Here is a 9,523-nt window from a genome sequence, read left to right on the forward strand (position 1 = left end):
CCTTCCTTCCTTCCTTCCTTCCTTCCTTCCTTCCTTCCTTCCTTCCTTCCGCGAGCACTTTCCGGCCCCAGTTCTGCACTTGAGGAACTCGTGGACCCAAGATCCGGAGATGTAGGCCCACGTGAGCAGTGCGGGGGGGCGGGGAACACCAGAGGGGCCCCTGGCCAGACAGTGAGGGGATCAGTGAAGGTTCCCCAAAGGAGAAAATTCCTTCACCCGCTCTCAATGGGCGGGCAAGAGAGCGCCAGAGAAAGGTGAGGCTGGGGAAGGGAGAGCATGTTGTCGGCAGAGGAAATGCCCGTGCAAAGGCCCAGAGCAGAGAGAGCCGGGCTTCCCGAGGTAACGTGTGCGGTAGGCGCCGCAGGCAGATGCCAGGCAACAAGCCAGCACGCACCGTGAGCGGCAGTTGCGGGTAAGAAGCAGCCCCCTAAAGGAGAAGACAGTTCTCTTCTCGTCTCTTCTCTCTTTTTTTAAGATTTTATTTATTTATTCGACAGAGATAGAGACAGCCAGCGAGAGAGGGAACACAAGCAGGGGGAGTGGGAGAGGAAGAAGCAGGCTCCCAGCGGAGGAGCCTGATGTGGGGCTCGATCCCAAGACCCCGGGATCACTCCCTGAGCCGAAGGCAGACACTTAACGACTGCGTCACCCAGGCGCCCCTCTCTTTTCTTTTTTTCAAGCAAGTTTTACGCCCAAGGTGGGGCTCGGGCCTACGACCCCGAGATCAAGAGGTGCACGCGCTAGTGTCTGAGCCGGCCGGGCGCCCCAAGATGACAATTCTTATTCAGGGAACCTCCGTGAGCTCCAAGTGGAGTGGGTTGTTGTGGGATGGTTTCCATGGCAACTCTGCTTTCCTCCCCCAAGACTCCGCAAGGATGCTTCCAAGGGCTCTTCCGACTCCATGGCCAAGGCTCCCTCAGCTGGGGACGGAGTCCACTCCCACCCTCCACCCCGGCTCTGGGTCCCCAGGCCCTGGAGAACCTGAGCCCCGTGAGTGTGCTTTCTCACACACGGGGTCCACACTTACCCCAGGCTTTTCTGCTCCAGCCCCTGCTTGCTCCCCCCACCAGGACTTTGCCAGGCCGTTCTGGCTACACCCCCCTTAAAAGGTAACTGAAACTGAGAGAGAGGCAGACATTTACTGAGGTTTGAATTCTTGCCACCTGGCGTGGGAGTGGGGAGGGAAGGTGCCGTCTACGAAAGATCTCGGACACCCCTTGCCTGACCTCCATCCCAAGGTCAGAGCATTCAGTCGTCATCCCATCCACTCATACCTACTGAGCATGTGCCTGGCCCCTACCAGGCCCCCAGGACGCAGACCGAGGCCCAGGAGCTCATAATCTAGTGGGAAGAAAGCCTTGGAACAAGAAGTAAATGCATTCCAATACCCTTTGGGCATCCTGGGCAGGTGGGCTCTGCCCACTTTGGACTGCATTGGAGAAGACAGAGAAGGATGGGAGCTCTGAGATCAGGGATCTGAGAACCTAGACCTGGGAGGGACCTAAAACCCTCTTGCTCTGGAATAAATGCTTGTGTCCCCCTTGCTCTCTCTTGGATCGCTCATTCTGGGAAAGCCCGCTGCCATGCTTATTCTCCCGACAGAGCAGTCTGCATGATACTCAGCTGAGCCCTCCTGCCAACAGCCTGTACCAACTTGAAGTTTTTACTCACTTCTTCTCTGCTTGTTCTAGCAATTGCTGAAAGACAGACTGTGGGGTAAGTGGGCTATCTCGGAAACAAACCCTCCAGCCCCAGACCCCAGCCTGGCTGACACCGACTGCGAACTCAGGCAAGACCGCAAGCCGGAATCCCCAGCTAAGCCGCTCCCAAATTCCTGACCCACAGGAGCAGTGGAATAAGTGGGTTTTGTTGTTTCAAGTCACAGAGTTTTGGGAGAATTTGTTATACAGCAACAGAGAGCCAATCTCCAGGGACCGATCAAATATATAAAGAGAAGCAAAGATATTACAAAACAATGGGAGCCAGATTTCTCACCGTTGGAGAAAGGGATTTCAAATATGGAAAGGGAGAAAATTAGAATGACCTCGTGGTGTCGGACAGAAATTAGAGCTCTGGTTGTCCATGTCTGCACATAGGTGTCGAATGGATGTAGATGTGAGTGGGAGGGGGGGTTGTGGATACACGGTCTAAACACACATGCACTCCCAGCTCTGTCCACCGAGACCTCAGAACAGGGACACACCAAGAGTGGCGGGTGCACTTCGTGGGTTTCTAAATACCATTTTCTATTAGGGGCGCCTGGGGGGCTCATTTGGTTAAGCAGCTGACTCTTTACTTCAGCTCAGCTCATGATCTCAGGGTCCTGGGATCAAGCCGTGCGTTGGGCTCTGCCCTCAGTGGGCTTGAGGATTCTGTCTCTCTTCCTCTGCCCTGGCCCATGCTCTCTCTCTCTCAAATCAATCTTTAAAGTTAAAAAAAAGATTTTATTTATTTATTTGAGAGAGAGAGAGAGTGAGTGAGCATGGGTGGGGGGTAGGGGAAGGGCAGCCAGTGCCTGGTTGACTCAGTTAGTCTGCCTTAGGCTCAGATAAGAATCCCGGGATCCTGGGATTGAGCAGGGAGCCTGCTTCTCCCTCTCCCTCTGCCCCTCCCCCCTCATGCTCTCCCTCTCGCTCTCTCTCTCTCAAATAAATAAATAAAATCTAATAAATAAACCAATGAACTAAAAAACAAATTGCAAAAATATCATTCTCCATTAAAAAGAGTCAAGGCTCCTTAGGGAAATGACTGATTTCAGGGCACAGAAAATACAAAATGAGCCTGAAATGTCCTATTGTGCCCCAAAGTAAGCAAGTGTATGAAGAATAGGGGGACAAATCAAAAGGAGTGCCCCCTGGCCACATCTGAAAATATTTGAGTGTCAAAATATTGACAGTAATAAACCGGTCTTGGTCATACTGATATAATCCACTGAATGAAACAGGAATCCATGAGTCTGTCCTGATAGCAATAAATAAGTGAATACGTTGAAAGTTTGATAGAGAATTGGATATTTATATATTTCAAAGTAACTCCCCCACAAAACGTTCATGAATTACCAATGGGAAAAGAGTAATTTTACGGTGGAGAAGCCTAGCAGACACCATCTTAATGAAGCTCTCAGAAATGAGTCAAGTGACAATCCTGAATCACCTGGTGAGATGCAGTGAAAAGAATGCAGGACCATTTTTGTGATGTTCCTGTAGATAGATGAAGTTTTTCCTAATTTTTTATCTCCTTGTGCTGTCAATTACTTGAAGAAAGATTGTGGATTTGTCTATTTCGCCTTTTTGTTCTCTTGATTTCTGCTTTATATATTTTGAAGCTACCTTATTAGTTGCATGCAAGTTTAGAATTTTTATATCGGCTTGATAAACTGAACATATTTTTGCCCCGCTGTGAATAACTCTCTTTATCTTTAGCATTGCTGTTTTTCACTGTAAACTCTACTTTTGCTGATATTAATGTATCTACACCAGTTTACTTTGGGTTGGTATTTTATGGCATAACTTTTTCCATCCTTTTCCTGTCTTCATTTCCGTATCCTTATATTGGACATGTCTATTTTGTAAGCAGCATATGATTGGGTTTTATTCATTTTTTAATCCAATGTGGTCATGCTTATCTTTCAGTTGGAGTATTTAACCTGCTTACATTTAATATAATTGCTGACGTATTTGGCTTTATGTCTCCCACCTTCTTGTTTGTTTTCTGTTTGTCCCACTTATTTTCTGTTACTTTTCTCTCCTTTCTTGCTCTCTCTTGCCAACCTGAAAGTACATACCCAGCAAAAAATACCCTTTGAAAACAGAAACGAAGCAGAGGTATGCCAGGCAAATAAAAACCGTAGCAATTCGTCACCAGCTCACCCCCATCAAAGGAATTAGGAAAAGACGGTTTTCAGGCAGGAGAAAATGGATCCCAGACAGAAACTTGGAGATGCAGGAAGAAATGAAGGCCAATGGAGAGAGAAAATACATGGTTAATCTAAACCAATATTGTCTGTATAAAGCAATAATAATATTCTCTTGTGGAATTTGAAATATATAAAGAATTAGAGTACCAGATGGCACCAGAAGACAATAGCGTATAAGTCAGGAGGGGGTAAATGGAGTTTTAAGTGGCCTAAGGTTCCTGCATTTTCCTGCAAGTGGTAAGAGTACTAATTTATACTAGACTTTAATAAGTCAAGGATACATATTGTCATCTCTAGGGGGAGCACTAAAAGACTAGAAAACTGGCAAGCTAATAAAGAAATAACATGTACTAATAAAAAAATACCAAATCAATCCAGAGTTAGGGGAGAAAGGAGAGAAAATAAATGTATTTTTTTAACTGAAAAATAAAGTAACACACAGAAGAAACTTCAGAGGTAATAAAAATCTTAAATTGGGAGGGGAGCATATAGTGTTCACTCCAACCTGATTCACAACATTTACATATATTAGATAACTATTGTTTTTGTCTCTATGCTGTAGTTGATAAAAATAAATTTATTTATTTATTTTTAAATATTTTACTTGTTGGTCGGAGAGAGAGAGAGAGAGAGAGAGAGAGAGAGAGAGAGAGCACAAGCAGGGAGAGGGAGAGGGAGAAGCAAGCTTCTTGATGAGCAAGCAGCCCAATGTGGGACTCAATCCCAGGACCCTGGGATCGCGACCTGAGCAGAAGGCAGACGCTCAACGACTGAGCCACCCAGGCGCCCCCGAAAAATACATTTTAAAAATGTAAGGAGAATAGGACCTGGTGTGCCTTGCAGCCTGGAAGGCCAGTGACCAGTCTGGTTCCTTCCCTGACCCTGCGCTTAGTACTCAAGAGTTAAGAGACAGACCTTCTGTCGTGACCCGCCTCGTCCACACGGTGGCGCTGCGGGGCAGACTCAGCCGCTCCGGGCAGGGGCGGGAGCGGTGGTGGGAGGGAGTGGGGTGATGTCGCGGCGGGGAGGGGGCGGCGCATCTTCAGGAACAGATTTATTTCTTCAGCATCCTGCCGACAGCCTTACCAGGTGGCATCCGGAGCGCTCGCACGCAACAAGTCAATCGCCCCCTTAGGTGGCCGCGGAGCATTCCAGCGCCAGCTGCCAGGGCATTTTCCACGCCGTGGTGCCGCCCAGCCCACCTCACGGTGCTCTGCGAAATGCCCCGGTGCATCCCAGTGACAAGACTGGATTCCCACAGCGTGCCTGTGGGCTCTCACAGGGCTTGTCACATCATCGTTGGGGCCCAGCTCCAGAGGTAGTGAGTTCTAGGTCTCTGGAGGTGTGCAAGCCATACTGAGCCACTCCACCTGTCAAGGGAGCTACCAGAGGGTCAAGGGGATCTTGCCTTGGATGAGATGATCCTGGGTCTCTCTGGGCTAAGACTGGGTGTTTCTGATTTCTGGCTCTGAATTCTCCCACATGTAAATCTGAGCGTATCAATTCTCCCACATGTAAATCTGAGCGTATCGCTGTCTGCTTAAGACATTCCATGGCTCCCCATTGCCCTCAGGAGAAAGTCCAAGCTCCTAAGCCTGACTCCTGAGGTTCTTTACCATCACCACACTGCCCCCCAAACCACTGCCACCTGGAGGCACCCCATGCTCCAGCACACTGAATCCTTCCATTCCCTCCCACCTGGCGTGCTGGCTCACCTCTGAGCCTTCAACAGGCTGTTCCCATTCACCCATTCACTCAAATACTTTTCCACCCCCCAGTTTTTCTTGTCTAGCTCTGACTCATCATCCTTCAGACCTATAGTTTAAATGTTGCCTCCTTCTAGAAGCCCCTGGGATCCCTGCTGCCCCCACCCCAAGCTTCTCTCTCCAAATACCACACTGGACTCTAATTATACACTTATTGTTTGCCTCCCCTAGAGGTCGGTGGGCCCCTTGAGGACAGAAGCCAGTCTCCCTGGGTCATCACTGCTCTCCCACGGCTAGGATGGGATCTACTAGGTGCTCCGTAAGTCACTGTGCCTTGAATGTCCAAGAGTGTGCATGGAATAGTGGGGGCCCCTTCCTTTTGTGGTGTCTGAGGGATATGGCAAAGGCACTCTGCGGGCTGCAGATGGGAGGGGCACGGGAGGGACCAGGCCTAGTTACAACAGCTCATTCAGAGGAACTGCTGGGCTCCCCTTGGGCTCCTGCTGCCAGGCAAGAAAAACCACAATGGCGAGAAGCTGCGGGGGTGGGGTGCTCCCCAGCATGCAGCATGTGGCTGGACACAGGCTGGCCTGCAGCTGCTCCAAAGAGAGAGATGGGTGAGTGGCTCAGCTCCACCCAGCTCTGCCCAGCGTCCTTCCTGCACAGGCGGTCCCTCCCAGACCCCGATGTCCAGCCCACATGCCACACTGACATTGGACATTTCCCCCTGAACATCCTCGGCACCCTAAACTCATCAAATTCATCGCCCTTCTCCAAATTGTTTCTCCTCCTGGTTCCTCGCTCCCCACGCTGCACCCCCACCACTCACCCACCCCCAGAGCCTGGTCTCTAATCAAGGACCCCACCATCTGCTTTGCTGATCTCTCCAGGGTCCAGTGAGGACAGCACTCCCTCGGCATCTGCCCCTCTCCCCTCCCACACTCCACATTACAGCCAGACTTTCTTACTTTCAGTTCCCCAAACAAGCTGACTGCTCCCTCCTCTTGACCTTGTGCTGACCCCTCAGCCTGGACACCCCCTTTCTACGTGGCAAATGCATCTGTATCCCTCCAGTTTCTGCTTAGATATCCTTTCGTCCAGGAAGCCCTCCCAGTTCTGGTGCTCTTCCTTAAGGCTCCTGCGGTTACCTGGGCTTTCCTATCTCTGCCTGGGGCTAGCTGTGTTGCCAAACCCGGTGGTCAGTGTTGTGTCCCCAGCTCGCTAGGCTGCTTGGCACCACCTGACCTAGTGGTCCTGTCCTCCTTGCCAAAATCTCTTTTCCCCTTGACTCCCAGGTCCCCGCTCTCTGGGCCCTCCTCCTGCTCACAGGCTGCTCCTTCTTAGCTCGCTTGACTAGTTCTTCCTCATCTCCCTGCCCCCTGGTGTCCGCAAGCCCCAGGACTCCTCTCTCCTCCACCTCCTCTCCTTTGATGCTGGCATCAGGCACAGGGCTTTAAATCCCATCTGCATGCCCACAGCTCCCAGGGGTCTGTCTCCACCCTCTGACCTACTCCTCACCCCTGCACTTGATGGCTAGCTCCCACCTCCAACTTAGCAGTTCGGTCAAGCTCTCAGTTCAAACTCCCTTCCTCCAAACCACTCCTCTTCTATAGCCCCCAGTCTCCTGGTTCACGAAGCCCTAAACCTTGCTGTCATCCTTCTCCCTTTTTATCACCCCACATCCAATCCGTCGGGAAGGCTCGTGGCTACCTTCCAAACACACCCAAGTCCCACCCTCTCTCCCCCTCCACCCAACCACCTGGCTCAGTTGGGTCAAGTTTGGTGGCCTCCTGACCCATGTCCCCACTTCAGCCCTGGCCCCCTTAGGTCTATTTCCAGCCCAGCAGCCAGCTGTAAGGCAGGTCGCCCCCACCTCCCAGAACTTCCACAGGCCCTCACCTCACTCGGAGTAGGAGCCAAGCCTTCCCTGCCAGGGAGCCCTTCAGGAGAGGACCTGCTCTTCCACCACCTCAATGCTGTTCCCTGAACATCCCTGCCTCTTGGCCTTTGCACTGGCTGTTCCCTCTGCCTTTGACCCTCACACCCACCACATCTGCACTGCTCTTCCCTCACTGCTGGCAGATCTCTGCTCAGAGAGCAGAACCTGACTCCCAGTACTTTCTAGCCCCTTCGTTCTGCCTTATCACCTCCCCAGCATGCCATATGTGTGTATTCTGTCTCCACTAGAATGTAAATCTAGCAAATTCACCACCACCACCAGAGTACTCAAGCCACCATTAGTGTTTAACAAGCACTGAATGAACGGATGGGTGGGTGGATGGAGAGAGAGAGGGAGGGATGGATGGATGAGTAGGGGGATGGGTGGGTGGGTGAATGGGTCAGGGGATGGGTGGGTGGAGGGAGGGAGGGATGAGTAGGGGATGGGTGGGAGGATGGATGGGGGATGGGGGATAGATGGATGGGTAGGTAGATAGAGGGATATGTGGACAGGTAGATGGAGAGATGGCTCAAGGCGTTGACCGTCAGGTGTCATCCCGGCTCCGACTCTGCAAGAGGAGGCAAGTCCGTGCCTCTGGAACCCACAGTCATTTAGGAGCACTTGAGATGCTGAGATCCTGACTGGCCCGTGTAAGACTCCCCAGGCCCCAGAAGATTTACACTGCTTTTTCCCGGCAGCGAGGACAAAGTGCTCCAGAATGCCACACTGATCCAAATGTTAAGGTCTCGTGCCTCTTGACGCGGCCCTTCTGCTCCTGGGCGTCTCTGCATCAGGAAGGCCAGCACGGGCACGCGGGAAGAGCTATGTGTGCCGAGAAGGTCATCCTGTGACCCAGGGACCAGCCTGGTTGTCCCCCAGTGGAGCCCCGCTGGTGAAGATTGCTCGGCAGCCAGTACAAGAGTCCAGGAGGTGCACCCGTGTGCTGAGGAGGGAAGATTCGGGGTTGAGTTGCCAAGTGACAAAAGATCCGTTATATAGAATGTGCTACGTGTGGTGCGAGGAAACGCGTACTCTGCGTGTGTGTGTGCGCACGCGTGTGCGTGCATCTGTGTACGTGTCCGTGTGCACAGGAAAGAGGTGGGGCTCACACTTTCCCACCTCCTAACCGTGGTCACCCCTGGTACACAGTGGGATTGGAAGGGAAATGTCCTTATTAGTCTCTGTACTTTACCAACTTTTCTTTTCACAATAAGCTGGTATTGTCACTGGACATGCATTTTTAAAGAAATTGTCCCACTGTACATTTCAGCATTTGATCTGGTGGCAGTTGGGTTGGGTGGGAAGGTGGGTAGATAGGGGAGTGGTGAGTTCCCCCAGGGCGGTGGGTGTGGGATCTGTAACCAAGCAGAGACCAAACCAACCTCAAAACCCTCACCTTGGCTTTCAAGGCTCACGTCTACCCAACGTTTGAACACAATTTCCCAATGTTCCCGAACACACAGAGCAGGGAGGGCGGGGTCAGCAAACTAGGGCCTGCGGACCAGATCCAGCCCATCAGCTGTTTTCGTACAGCCGATGGGCGAAGGGTGCTTTTTGCCTTTGTAAATGGCTGGGAAGTAACCAAAGGACGAATAGCATGACACAAGAAAATTATGTGACAATCACATTTCAGTGTCAGCAAATAAAGTTTTGTTGGAATACAGCCATGCTCATTCATGCGTGTATACTTTCTGGCTGCTTCCGAGCTCCAATGGCAGAGCTGAGAAATAGAATGGAGGCTGGATGGCCTGTAGAACCCCAAGTATTCACCGTCCAGCCCTTTACAGATAAAACGCGCTGATCCCCGATAACTTCGGTCCCAAGCAAATCAGTCGGCTAGGTGGCCCCACTACTTGGCCTTTGCTCTGGGGTCTGTGCAACCTCTATGCTCTCCCTCTCTCTCTCTCTCTCTCTGCCACCTCCCCTTGTCTACCTGCTGGAAAACTAGTCATCCTGAAAGAT

The 9,523-nt window shown here is 51.3% G+C and overlaps 1 long non-coding RNA gene across 1 annotated transcript in view; it reads left to right on the forward strand.

The window, feature by feature from the left end:
- Positions 1–9,224, forward strand: part of LOC103670361 — a 20,283-nt gene extending 11,059 nt beyond the window's left edge. Inside the window, exons 2-3 of the long non-coding RNA XR_570555.2 lie at positions 5,854–5,941; positions 8,260–9,224. This is a non-coding gene — a long non-coding RNA (uncharacterized LOC103670361). The remainder of the gene's footprint in view (positions 1–5,853; positions 5,942–8,259) is intronic.
- The last annotated feature ends 299 nt before the right edge of the window (positions 9,225–9,523 follow it).

This window comes from Ursus maritimus, unplaced genomic scaffold, assembly GCF_017311325.1.
Source record: "Ursus maritimus isolate PB19 unplaced genomic scaffold, ASM1731132v1 scaffold_17, whole genome shotgun sequence".
Taxonomy (NCBI): domain Eukaryota; kingdom Metazoa; phylum Chordata; class Mammalia; order Carnivora; family Ursidae; genus Ursus; species Ursus maritimus.